The sequence below is a fragment of the Mus caroli genome, chromosome 3 (genome assembly GCF_900094665.2).
Source record: "Mus caroli chromosome 3, CAROLI_EIJ_v1.1, whole genome shotgun sequence".
Taxonomy (NCBI): Eukaryota; Metazoa; Chordata; class Mammalia; order Rodentia; family Muridae; genus Mus; species Mus caroli.
In genome coordinates, this window is record NC_034572.1 from 80,909,934 (window position 1) to 80,922,898 (window position 12,965).

The 12,965-nt window shown below is 53.9% G+C and overlaps 1 protein-coding gene across 7 annotated transcripts in view; it reads left to right on the forward strand.

Annotated features, from left to right (window-relative positions):
• Positions 1-5,405: 5,405 nt before the first annotated feature.
• Mef2d (myocyte enhancer factor 2D) overlaps positions 5,406-12,965 on the forward strand; it is a 30,380-nt gene continuing 22,820 nt past the window's right edge. The window contains exons 1-3 of one of the 7 annotated variants that reach the window (XM_029474976.1): positions 5,417-5,573; positions 5,884-6,187; positions 8,827-8,969. The gene's annotated coding sequence lies outside the window, so the exon portion shown is untranslated. The other 6 variants (XM_029474978.1, XM_029474980.1, XM_029474975.1 and 3 more) reach the window with 6 other exon arrangements.

Genomic DNA, 12,965 nt, shown 5'->3' on the forward strand with positions numbered 1-12,965 from the left:
GCTGTCCTGGAACTCACTTTGTAGACCAGGCTGGCCTCGAACTCAGAAATCCGCCTGCCTCTGCCTCCCGAGTGCTGGGATTAAAGGCATGCGCCACCATGCCCGGCTAATAATTACTTTTTAAAGGGCGTGTGAGACGGCTTTCTGGGTAAAAGGTACTTGCAATCAAGCCAGATGACCTGAGTTTGAACTTCCACAGATTGTGTCCTCTGACCTCTACAGGCAAGCCTGACACACCCTCACACACAATAAGGCACATGCCTTTAATCCCAGCACTTGGGAGGCAGAACTCAGTCGGATTTCTGAGTTCAAGGCCAGCCTGGTCTACAGAGTGAGTTCCAGGACAGCCAGGGACTCACAGAGAAACCCTGTCTAGAAAAAAAAAAAAATTGCTTAGCTGGGCATGGCGGCATACACTTTAAAACTAGCACTCTGAAGGCAGAGGCAGGGGGATTTTCATGCCACAGGGACACACGATGGAGACCCTGTCAAATAAACAAGCTAAAAGCACCACTGAAATTGCCCAATTCAATGCTCACAGCAAGTAACACTGTTCAAGGTCAGCCAGCTAATAACAGTTGAAGCTGGGATCTGGCTGCGCATGGCTCTAAGGGAAGAAGACAAGAGCTGCTCAGAAAATGCTGTATGTATTTCAAAAGCAAGATCACCTGAGTGTGTGCTCTGTGAGCCTGAAAGAGGTAGGAGAGGCTCTTGAAAAAGGTGAGCCTGCACAGGGCTCAACTCTCCCACCCACAAATACTTAACTGGGCGACTACTCTGTTCTTTACACTAGCTGGAGGCACAACACTTGTGGACAGACACACTGAATAAGGTGAGGGAAAAGACTGCACTCATGTGCTTGGAGACAAGGTCTCACTATGTAGCTCTGTCTGTTCGGCAACTCACTATATACAGCAAGCTGTCCTGGAACTCTAGTCCACGAGTCCCTATCTAGCGCTTCCACCCAGCTAGAGCGCATGCCTCCTTTGCCTTCAGACTGAACCTGCTCTTCCAGCTCCTGGGTTTCTTTCCCAAAGGCAAAGCCTGCTTTAGGATTCGCTCTCTTGAGCTGGAGATGCGGCACAGTGGTAAGAATTGTGTCCTTAGCATGTGTGAGGTTCAAGACCTACAGGGGAAGAAGACAGGAAGGGAAGATAGGGGGAGAGAGAGACACACACACACACACACACACACACACAGACACAGAGAGAGAGAGAGAGAGAGAGAGAGAGAGAGAGAGAGAGAGAGAATGAGATTGAGCAAAGAAAGGATTTAAAAGGGGTCATGGCATGGAGGCTCCGCTGTAAAGAGCCTTGCAGCCCCAAACTGCCCAATGATCTGAGTTTGAACCCTAGAACCCACAAGCTGGAGAGAACCAACTACAAGTGGTCTTCTGATCTCCACAAACACAATAGAAAGTTAAAAAAAAAAAAAAAAAAAAGCGCCACCGGGTGGCGGTGGCACTTACTTTTAACTCCAGCAGAAGCTGGCAGATCTCTGAGTTCGAGGTCAGTCTGATCTAAAGAGTGAGTTTCCAGGACAACCAGGTCTACAAAGAGAAACCCTGTCTTGAAAAGCAAAAACAAATAAAAAGGAAAAGAATACACTCTCCTACTCTCAGAAATTCTTTTTAAAAATATTTATTAGTATTGTATGCTATTGTAATGAGAGATGTTATGTGTGAAGCTCAGAGGATAACTCTGGGAAGTTGCTTCTCGGGCTGGTACCGAAGCACCTTTATCCGCTGAGCCACTTCGTCGGCCTTTTGCAGTCCTTCTGAATGTCTCCCCTGCAATTCCTCCTGTTCCTATAGTTTCTAACACCCCACTTCGCTTTTCATTTCTCCGGTAACAGGCCCTGAGCTACTGGCCCTTTAAGATTGCCTTCTTCCCCCACGTGCTGTCTGGTTGGGCTGGCGATGCTGACGCATGCTTGACGTCAATAGCAGCTGGTGGAGTTTGGGCACGAGGAGAGAAGTTGGGATGGGGGTTGGGGGGGAGCGGAGCAAGAAAGCGATTCATTTGCATTTAAAGGGGCCTCTCGAGTTAATTCGCGCTTTACATTAATGTGTCCTGGGCAAACTTTCTGCCCTAGGCTGGGAATAGAGGCAAGAAAATGGCGTGATACAACTTAAGTCCAAGGCGATGAGTTTGATATGTTCTTCCGCGGAAAAAGAGAAATAGTCCGTCGGTGCCCAAGCTGAGAGCACGTGACCCGGAGGGGGTGGAGGCAGAAGCTGGGGGTGGGGGGGAGACTACTGTAAGGTTGTGTTTGTCTGCCCCCACCCCCACATCCTGCCCACCCAACTGCAGCTGCCACCACATCCTGCCCAGCCGGGGGCAGGGAGCTCCTGTGGGGGTACACGGACCCGAGACCGCTCTGGCACCTTTCGCTGTCCCTCAGCTCCAGGGGCCTCTGCTCTTGTCCCCAGGTCTGGTCCCAGGCACCCGGGTTCTCAGCGTAGGGTACTACTGTGCCACACGGACCTGGACAAGTTTCTGGCGGACTCTGCTACCCTTTACCCCAATTCTGGCTTGAAGTGGAGTTGAAGGATCCCCAGACTCGACCCCTGTCCTTATCTATCATGGTTATGGATGCTGAAATGAGGTATTCAGCAGAGTTTGCACAATTCTGACTCACAGTGCTGCGCAAATACATTTGCTAAGCGCGTTCCACGCCAGCTCTGCATCCCCGCAGGAACTCAGGAGCTGGTGAGGAATACCTTAGGAACTAAACAAACCCAGCAAGCTAGTGCGTCCAGAGGAGACAAGGGCGGAGTGGAGCGTCCCACCTTCCCGCGGAGAAAATACACGCCCACCTGCTGAGGGTCCGGTTCGCAAGCTTGGTGGCAGATGCGGGGAAGAATTGGGGGTCTTTGCGGTGATTATCCAAAAACTGGAGGAAGGATGACTCGGTGGTGGAGTCGCGGGTGGAGGTGGGGATTGAGAACTGTCCAGATGGCGCAGGGGAGGGGAAGGTGAGAGGAGGAGGGTCTGCCAAGCAGCTCACCAGACTAGAGGGGAAGGCAAGAGCACTTTTCCTAGGTTGAATAAGGACTGACTGCCAGGTAGAAGAGGGTGCTGAGAGGAACGGGGACCTTTCCAGTTCAGGTGAACTGGAGAAGCTTGAGAAGGGGTGGATAAAGGAGGATTAAGTTTTATTTGCCAGATAGCCTTGTGAAGATGCAGGTGAGTTTACAGGGTGTTCTTTTTAGGACGTCGGTGGGTATCTAGGTTTTACAGCAGGGCTGGAAGGTGAATTTTCTTTAGAACAGATGGGCGAGATGGCTGAGGCAGTAAAGCGCTTGCCATGTAAGCCTGGCCACGGGGAAGTTTGATCCTGAAACAAATGGAAAGGTGGAAGATCCATGCCGTAGAATTGTCCTCCGACCTCTAAACATGCAGCATGGTACGCTAACACAATAAACTGATTAACAAGAAATGGTGCACAGCCAGAGGTAGGAGAGGAAGCGCGAGACTCAGTCATTTGCCACCCAGAGGATTCTGGGATGGGAAATTCAAGGACCAGAAGAAAAGAACTCAGAGTCACTTTCAGGAAGTCCAATTTTCATCTAACTTCCAACATTACCTTGGCCCTTTTAAGTCTTTCGTGGAAATCAAGACCTCTCCCAAGACGTTTTCACAGTCTGAGTTTTGTCCCACTTGTAGTGTTACTGCCCCCTATTCTGGTCTCCTGTGAGTTGTCAAGTCAGCAGTGAGTGTCCAGGGCCCCCACCTCCCCGGAGCTCTGGGAGCTCTTTTCTTCCTGCTAGTCCTTTAATACCTTCCCCAGGTGACTCACCTTCCTTCCTCATTCCTTTTTAAAGGACTCAACATTCCAGGTCTAAAGAAGGCCAGCCAACCAATCACAGCCATGGACGGCCAGCCTCATATTTGAGATTGGCTGGGATCATGGCTCGCTGGAGGCTCACCAAGTTGGTTAGGGAGAGGCTGGGGAGGGGGATTCTGGGAAAATTTTTTTCTTCTGGCCTTGGTTATGTTTTGAGAAACAATCTTCAAACTGAGTTAGGTTCTCTAGCTTGGAGAGCCTCCAAGGTTGAGGCAGGTTGAAAACTCCTGAGGGCTTAGCTGTCCCAGGCCCATCCTGTTTTGTTTTCCTACAATCTGGGACCCAATGGCCTGAAGGCTGTGTTCCCAGGCCTGTTCCTAAGACGTCTTTTCCAGCAGCCCTGAATCTCTCCAGTCTCAACATTCTGCTTTTCCCGACGTCGGAAACAGCCGGAAAAATAAACACCCTGATGACTAAACGGTTTCTCCAGCTAGAGCCTGGGGAAGCACTAAAAATAGAGGCCACAAGTGAGGGGAGGTTCCCCACTGGGAGGGCACTTTCCCATTCTGCTCCCACCATAGCCACAAGCAGGAACAAGGCTGTGTTCTCCCAGGGCTTGGGGAAGGGCAGATGCCTTCACTCAAGTCTTGGGGGCAAACCAGACTGCTCAAGGAGTACTGGCAGCTCTGTGCTGGGAGTGCCCCCACCCCCATACTACTAGGAAAACTAAGGAGCAACATTTGGGGACCATGTGTGATCCTACATAAATCAGGCTTCTGGAAGGAGGGGCAAAGAGGAAGGGTTGAAAAGGGAGGCCGAGGGACTAGAAGCCTGCGTGCTTCCTGTTTAAGGAGGTACAAACACGTCTCCGAGCTCTTTGCAGAATAGTCCTATTGAACTGGCCCACTATGAGCCTTTTCTGAACTCACGCAGGGCCTAAAAGGGCTCATTTTCAGCTAAGCAGCCCGTGTGGGTCATACCGTGCAACACGAGGCACTGTACTAGTCTACTGGGAACTGAACTCACACCAAATTCACGAGTTCTGTACCTGGCCTTACCACCTTCAGCTTACCCAAGAGGATGGAGAGTTAAGAAATGTGCTTTGCTCTTTTCAGAAATAGTGAAAAAATTTGAACCAAAACTGACTCCGAGATTATAAATTTTCTAACCCACCACTTGTCGCCTCTTCTCATCTCTCCCACAAGAAGCCAGAACAGGGACTTTGTTCAGTAAAGCAAACCCTAGCTTATTGAAGAACCTCTTGCTTCTGTTTTGCTAAAGCTTTGAAGTCCACGCCAGACTCTGTCATTTCCTCAAACTCCAGGTAGAGCCAGCCGAGGACTTGTTAGTGACAGGATGCTGGACAGGAAGTCTGACGGGTTAAATGTCCAGAAGCAATGGAGCGCACAATCTTGTTGTGAAGCACTTAAAAATTCACCACGCCCAGAGGCCATCGGGGATTTTAAAAGATTTTTTTTTTTTTGAGAGAGAGAGTTATATTTCTTCAAGACAAGGCTTCTGGATGTTTCCTGTGAGGCAAGGGAGGTAGTGGTTGGGTCCCGCCCCTTTAAATTGCCCCCTCCGTAGTTAAGTGCGCTGGGGCCCGCAGGCACTAAAAGATTAGATCACCCGAGAATTATGCACTGTAGCTTTAAATGTCTGGGCGTCAACCGAGCCGGGTCAGGGGAAAGGAGGGGACCTGTCACAGGTAGAGGGAGCAGCGGAGCTCCCCAGGTAACCACGAGATAAGAGCGCGCGATCTGGCTTCGGAGCTTTGTCACACAGTAAGTGTAGGAGCTGGGGCCTCCCAACACTCTTATCTCCCCAGAACTTATTTACTTAGACCCCTGCCAACTCTGGAGCTGGGGTGCTGAGGTCCCCGCAGCCTCGCTCTGTCCCGCAGGCGGAGGGATCTGGGCTCCACGCGCCGCGGTCGCGCGCCCCAGAGGGGTGGGGCGCAGGCCGCGGGCAGGGGGCGGGGCTGCGTCCCAGGCCTCCCTGCCAGGCCCCGCCCCCCGCCCTGCGGGGCCCTCCCATTGGCCCCCTGCTTGTCCATCACTCTCGTCTTTCCCCCCCTCCCATCTCGCAAGCTAGGCTGCGCGGTGCCTACGTCGGCCTCGAGTCTGGGGCTGGAGGAGTTGCCTTTGGAGCCCGAAAGGAGGAAGGAAGCAAAATATCAACAACCGTCGAGGCGGCTTGGGCGCTCGGCTGCGTCCCCGCCGCCCGCTGCCGCCGCCCCCGCGCGCACCAGGGGGTCCCGGCCTTGTGGCGCCGCCCAGGCCGCGTGGACGCGGCGCCTTCGCTGTTCCCCGTCGGAGCTGCGGCTTCGCGTAACCGAGGATTCGGCGGACCGGGCCGAGGCTCCGGGCGCCGTGACACCCCGTCCCCCCACGGGCTGGTGAGTCACGACGCGCGTCGGCCCCTTTAAGAACCCCTCCCCCCACGCCGCGCGGCCGGGCGCAGGGTGGTCTGGAGCGCGAGGGGTGTACGGGCGCCCTGGCACGAGCGTCCCGGGCCGGGCGGGGCGACGGAGGCAGTGTTGGTGCTGGGGTGTCTGCTGTGACAGCCGCGCCTGGTACCCGAGCCCCCGTCGCCTCGCGCCTTGGCGGGCGCAACGCACGTGGCTCCGGCCGCGATTTCGCGCCCGTGGGGGCCCCCTTGGTCGGGCGTGTCAGCAACGCCGGCTGGAGAACCCCTGGACAGTAGTTTGCAGCTGTTAACATCTGGCAGGACCTCTCCAGGCCTTTCTCTTGGTCGGTGCGGTGCGGGCCGAGTCAGTGCGAGTGGGGTTCGAGTGGTGAGGCTGGCCCAAGGGACTACTGTGCTCCCGGCCTCCCACCTCAGAGATGGGGCAGGGAGGCCTCCCAGAGATTCCATCGAGCCCTCGAGGTTCCCAGTGGCCCTGGACTACCCAGCTTGTCCTGAGTGCCAGTTCTGCCTACGACTGACCCTCACATTGGGGCCAGGCTAGGGGAGTACAGTGGGTGGATCCCGTCCCCTGCCCTACCCGTGTGAGTTTCCTCCGAGGCCTGTTTGGCTGTGTGAGTGGTGGATCTTCCCCCTCCCCCTAGCCCTCAGTGGGTCTGAGCTGCCTGACTGTGGGAAGTTTGCCGTCTGGGACGGTGACCTTGGGCTGCTCTGGCCGGATCTCGGAGAGGAGCCTACTGAGTGCGCTTGGCCTTGGGAGCTGTCCACCTTCTATTCGTCTCCCTGTATCCGCGGTAGGTATCCGCCGAGGGGAGCATTGGCGAGTTACCTGTCAGTGTTCTCAGACACCCAGCTTCTGGCTTCTGGCCACCGAGCCCCAGTGCTCAGCCTGGCTGTCCCAACTCCCATGGCCTTGCCTGTGAATGAATTTCCTTCCTGCGTCTTCCAGGATGGGGGTGGGGTGGGATGATTGTGGGAGTGGCTGAGAACCTTGTTATGTAGGGTGGTTGGGGAATTCTGGAGCTTCTGTAGAGCGCTTTTCCCATATACCCCAGAAATGGACACTGAGGCTTTGGGATTTCAGTGGTCATGTTCTTTGTTTGTGACTCCTGTGCCCTTCATACATATACCCTGTGTGTGACTGCTGCGTGTACTTTTAGGGAGTCAGGAGCTTTCATTCATTTCCATACCTACCAAAGTGGTAGAGCAGTTTACTTAAGATCACACTTCAGCTTTTGTATCAGACTTATGTCTTCCATCCTTCTGCCATATATTTCATGCAGGGAGAGACTCTAAAGATTAAGAATAAAGACACAACAAGCCTTGCTCATGCAAGCATGAGCCTAGAGCAGAAACAGGACCCAGCCAGAAAGTATGGGAAGCCTTGTGTTGGGGGATGGGCACAGGGCTCGTGCTGTCTCTGCTAAGCCCAGTGGCTGGAACAGGGTGTGGGGGACTTGGACAGGAGGCAGGTGCCGGTTGCCCATCCCCCTCTGTGTGGTGATATGGGGCTGGAGGGCCCCAGCTCTCTGCTCTGGCTCTCTGGCTTCTAGTGCACCTCCTAGGCTGGGCGATGTGACAGGCTGGCTGGCTGCCGTTATATAATCTCTCTCCAGCAGGTTTTTTTTCTTTCTTCTCCTGGTCTTCCTTGGTGGTGTGTTGGGAAAGGTAGAGGCAGTCTCTCCAGGTTGGGAGCTGGACCAGGGGATGGGTTTAGGTTCACTGAGGCCCCGCTCTGACCCTGCTCTGGAAAGGGGCCTATGCTGCAGCATCCTTGGCCCTTATGTCCTTGGCCTGGAGGTCTGTCCATCTTCCCAGCTTTATCTTCTGTGCCAACTGAGTTTCCTGTTCTCCATGGTTTCTCTGGCCTAGCACAGGTCCTTGGGACACTTTGCCACCCACACTAGATTTGAGTTGGTAGGATGGCTTTTCTTTGTTGCCTCCACTTCTCTGTCCCCTACCTAGACAATTGTGTGGCCTACAGAAGAGCTCCAGACAAGGGGGGCACTATGAGTCACAAGTACAGTTGGTGTTGTCCAGGATCCCTAATGGGGTTGATGATCTGAGGCAGGTCCAAAGCCATTGGCCAGGGTCAGATCTAGGGCTGTGGATCTGTGGTGGTGGGCTCTCCCCATACCTTGAGACCTCAGCCAGGACCCCTGGCCTGAGAAAATTATCTCCCTTTACAGGGAAGTGGGAAGGAGGAATGGTCGCATGCCGCACAGCCTCCGCATCGCTGTAATCACTGGTGGCTTTTATGGGGCCAGAGTCCAGCTAACCCTCTCTGTCCTCCTCCTGTCCTAGTTTGGTGACTTACTCATTGGGGAGGGGGTGGCATTAGCTGCTAGAAGCTGTGCTATATAAGCAGGCATCTGGCTGTGTGGTGGCTGACATTGTCTCTGCACAGTTAAGAGAAGGCTGGATGGAGCCTGGATATCAGAACTTCCCATTGAAACCAGGTTAGGGAAAAGATAGCTTTTAACTTGGCCAGGAAAAAGAGGGGAATCTCAGGCATTCTCCAGTGACTCTGCTAAAAAGGCTGTTGACCTTTGGCCTAGTGGGCCGGTGCTATTTGGCTCCTGGAATATTTTCTCATCTCTCCCTGCCTAGGACAAAACATATTCTGAGGAGTTGTCCTGGAGCTGTGGGAAGACTGACCTCTGAGCCCCCTCCCCAGAAATCCTGCTGAGGGGCTCCTGCGGGCCCAGCTGCACATGGCAGTCTGCAGCAGGACATGGAACACATGCGGGAAGGTGTGCAGTGCACCCTTGGGGTGCGACACCCACAGAGCAGCTGTTGCACTGTGGGGGGTGGGGTGGGGGCAGTGGTGGTAAAGATGATTAAAGGATTGGAGAGTGGGGGGTGGTGAGGGACTGGAGGCAGGAAGGCGAAAGGCTCACAAAACCCAGAGAGCCTGGGCTGGAAGCAGGGGCTGAGGTCAGAGCACAGATGGGCAGGCAGGGCCTGTCTGTGGAGAGCATGCTTTGTGAGTCAGGGAGCACTGGCCGACTTCCACCCTCCCTTGCTGCTCTGTTCCCTGGCTTGCCACTGCCCCCCACCCTGGCCTGAGTCTTTGGGTAAGTTGTCCCTTCTCCCACCTCAGCCTCAGCTTTCCAGGTGTGCATGAGCTCCCTTTTGGTGGCCTAGGCATCTGTGTTTGATGGTCCTTGCTGTTGACTGGCTCCAGTTTCCATGAGGGAAGCTACTCCATTGCATTTTGAGGCAAATCCTAGGTTTAGGATTTCAAAGCATTCACATCTACCTTTGCTTTGTCCAGGCCCAGGCCACAGGCCACCCCTATTCCGATTGCCAGTGACAGAGTTGCAGTCCTGCTAGTATGGCATGGATTGAGGCAGCTGACTGTGGCTGACAGCCCCTTCTGAGTGGGGTACTGGAGGGAGTGACCTGCCCCAAGCTCTGGCCTGTGGCAAACCACACCCAGGCGGGACCATATTTACTCATTTAAACTTACCCTCCCGGGAGGCCCTGAGCTTTAGGCTTGGTCACTGACCTTGGCTTGGTGCCCCTGGGTGTTCTGGGGCCACTCCCCTAGCATTGGGCAGACAACATGCCACAGGGAAGGCGTGTCCTGCCTGTCCCTAACTTGCCCCTCCAGCATCACCCATGCACAACCCAGTTTAAAACAGGGTGCATGGTTCAGACACAAAAATGAGGATTTTGGGGATCCCCAGATCTGGGGGGTACCATTTGTTATCTCTGTGAAGATCCTAGGATGGGCAGGGTTCTGTCTGCTACAGGTCTTTGGTCTTGGGGAAACTGAGGCTGAAAGGGGAAGGAGTTATGTAATGAAAAGTCTATTGCGAGGCATTGAGGGCTCTTGTCAAAAAGAGATCTGATGCCAGGAGGTGGTGATGCACGATTTCAATCCCAGTCTTGAGGGGCAGAGGAAGGTGGATCTCTGAGTTTGAAGCCAGCCTTGTCTACAGAGAGAGTTCCAGGACAGCCAGGGCTACACAGAGAGAAAGAAAGAGAGAGAGAAGGGAGGGAGGGAGGGAGGGAGGGAGGGAGGAAGGAAGGAAGGAAGGAAGGAAGGAAGGAAGGAAAGGAAAGAAAGGAAAGAAAGAAGGCATCTGAAGGAGCACGAAGTCTAGGCTGGTACAGCACTCGGAGGTCGTGTGTGTGTGTGTGTGTGTGTGTGTTTGTGTGTGTGTGTGTGAGAGAGAGAGAGAGAGAGAGAGAGTGAGTGTTAGTTTGAGGGTGTATTGTTCTGACTCCTGAGACAGTAATTCCTTCAAGAGTCCCCATCAACAGAAGAGGCCCCAAAGCAAAGCCCTGGAGCAGGAGTCAGGGACACACAGAGGCCCCCAGACCAGCTGCTGGGGGCAGACAGGAAGGGGACTGAAGGTCTGAAGGGAGCACGGGGGTGGGGTGGGGTGGGGACAGCCTTATCTCCCTCCAGCTCCTGCCTTTTCTAGAGAAGATGGGTTCAGTGAGAGTGTCACAGGTGCACCTTCCATCAGGATCTTTAGCCAAACGTAAGGTGCGGGGATAAAGAGTGGAAGGGGCTTGGAAGGGACCACCAGACCCTGGGATGGCATGGCCGGCTCCTGTCCTTAAAACTTGCCCTGCAAACATCCTAGGTCCTAGGTCCTTTGCTATTCCTAGTGCTGTCTTCCTCCCCCAGACTGGGGTTGAAGCCTGGATGAATAAAGACTAAGACAAGAGGTTCAACAGGGTGGAGGTGGGGGCAGATGGCAAGGAGAATAGACCTCTTTTCTGGGTTCTTCCTGTTCCAGTAGATGGAATGTGAAGTAGGGGCTCTGAGCGAGGGAGTTAGAGGGCTGACCTTGGCCCTACCTGCCTTTCTTCTCTGTCTTGTACTGTAGGCGAGGGTGATGCATCTTGAAGAGGGTGCTTCTTGCTCTGTCTCTTCCCTTGACATCTGGACCCCTCTCTTTTTGCCCCCACACCTGCCTGCCTCTTGGCAAACTCCCCTTGTATGGTCCCCATGGCAAGCCTTTGGCTAGGCATGGGGTGGGGAACAGGTGTCCTGGCCCAGCTGTTCCTACTCTTCTCCCCCACCTGTCAGCCTGCAGTTGGGGGTGGGGAGCTAAGGCTAAAGGAAATCTTCACCTGTTCCCAGGGGTGAGCCTTGCTTGTAAAAGCCCCTGAGAGCTTCCCCTCAGAGGAAGGCCAATGCACAGACAACAGTCAATGCTGACAAAGTCAGAGGGTCCCTGCTGTGTTCTGACAAACAGTGAATCCTGTTTGATGAAGGTATGTTTTGATGAGAGTGTGTTTGCCCAAGGGTGCTCAGGGCCCATTGGGTTAGGCCCCATCCTCACCTAGTGTCTTTCCTGAAAGCAGTAAGCTAATCCTCATAAGAGCCACCTTGCCACCTTCTGCCTAGGGCTTAGAGACCAAGCCACTGCCCAAGGCTCCTTTAAACCCTTGGTACTCCTTGAGGTCACAATACCAGGAGGATTTGCCTTCCCTGATTGGATTGGCCTCTTTCTAGCCTGGCCTGTCTGAGTGCGGGTGGCCCTTCAGTCTGCACTGCCTCACATTCCCCCATGCCAGAAGCCCAGCAATTAGGGCTCAGCCCTTGATCTGTTCCTGGATGCTTGAACAAAAAGTGGTCCTCCTAGGAGAGAGCTTTTCTAAGATTCCCCATCCTGCTCTGTGGCCCAAGTCTTGCTCAGATTTCCCTGCTCTTCTCATTTCCATGGGAAGTCCTTCAACTCATCTAGCTAGCATCCACTTGTACTAGCAGGCAGTCCTAAACCAGCCCTAGTAGCATGCTCATCCCAACAACGCCTGTCAAGATGAACTGTCCTCAAGGCCCCAGCTGCGACTTTCACTTCTGTCTCCTGAGACCCCAGGGGGAAGTAGGGTAGGGAGGTGGAAGGTGACACACCAACGGTCCCAACTGCCCCCACCTCTCCTCAACTAAGGCATCCAATGGCCAAGATCCCCCACGGGCTTTTCTTGTTTAGATGGCTGAAGTGGGCCGAAGGTTGCCATGGCAGGATTGGCTATGAGAGAAGGGTAATAGTTAGATAGGACTACTAGAAAAGACTTCCCAGAGTAGAGAGGCTTTGGGGCTTCCGTATGGAGGGTGTGGCTGTAACTGGACAGATGGAGGTTAGGCTGACAGGTACTCAGGGGCTGGTTGTCTGCAAGCATCCATGGTAGGAGCAAGCACCGTCATGATCCCATATGTCCTGGTCTTGGTTGGTTAACTTCTGACAAGGTGAGCTTGAGCCCCAGAGTCTGCTATGAGTATAGGACCCAGCCTTTAAAGTCTTGTTTGAAATGTAGTTCTTGTCAACTGTGCTGCACTCAGTGGAGCAGGATTGGAGAGGCCTGATGCTGCTGCCCCACCCTGAGACTACTGGCTGGACTATGTGCCTCTGATCCTTTCTCTAGACAGGAATGAAGGTCCCAAGGATGGGAGCTTCCGGCCACATCCCTGTGAATTGAGGGTTGCTTTCTGGAACAGAGGATGGAACCATTTCTGAGGTCTTGAGGGCCACTGGATGGCCTGCACTCGGGAGTGGGAAGTTGAATTTGGAGGAATAAGGGTGGAGACACTATGCAAATGACCATGCAAATGAGCACCAGTGAGTCAGGCTACTTGGCCTGTTAGGCAGAGCTAAAGCAAAGTACAAACTTGGATTTCAAAAATGGGCCACACTAGTAACAGTGACCTTGGTTGGGCCTAACCAAGGCCAGGACCTGTAGAGGCCCCGAACTCTGGGTTCATAAGTATTTGGGGGAACCTTGAT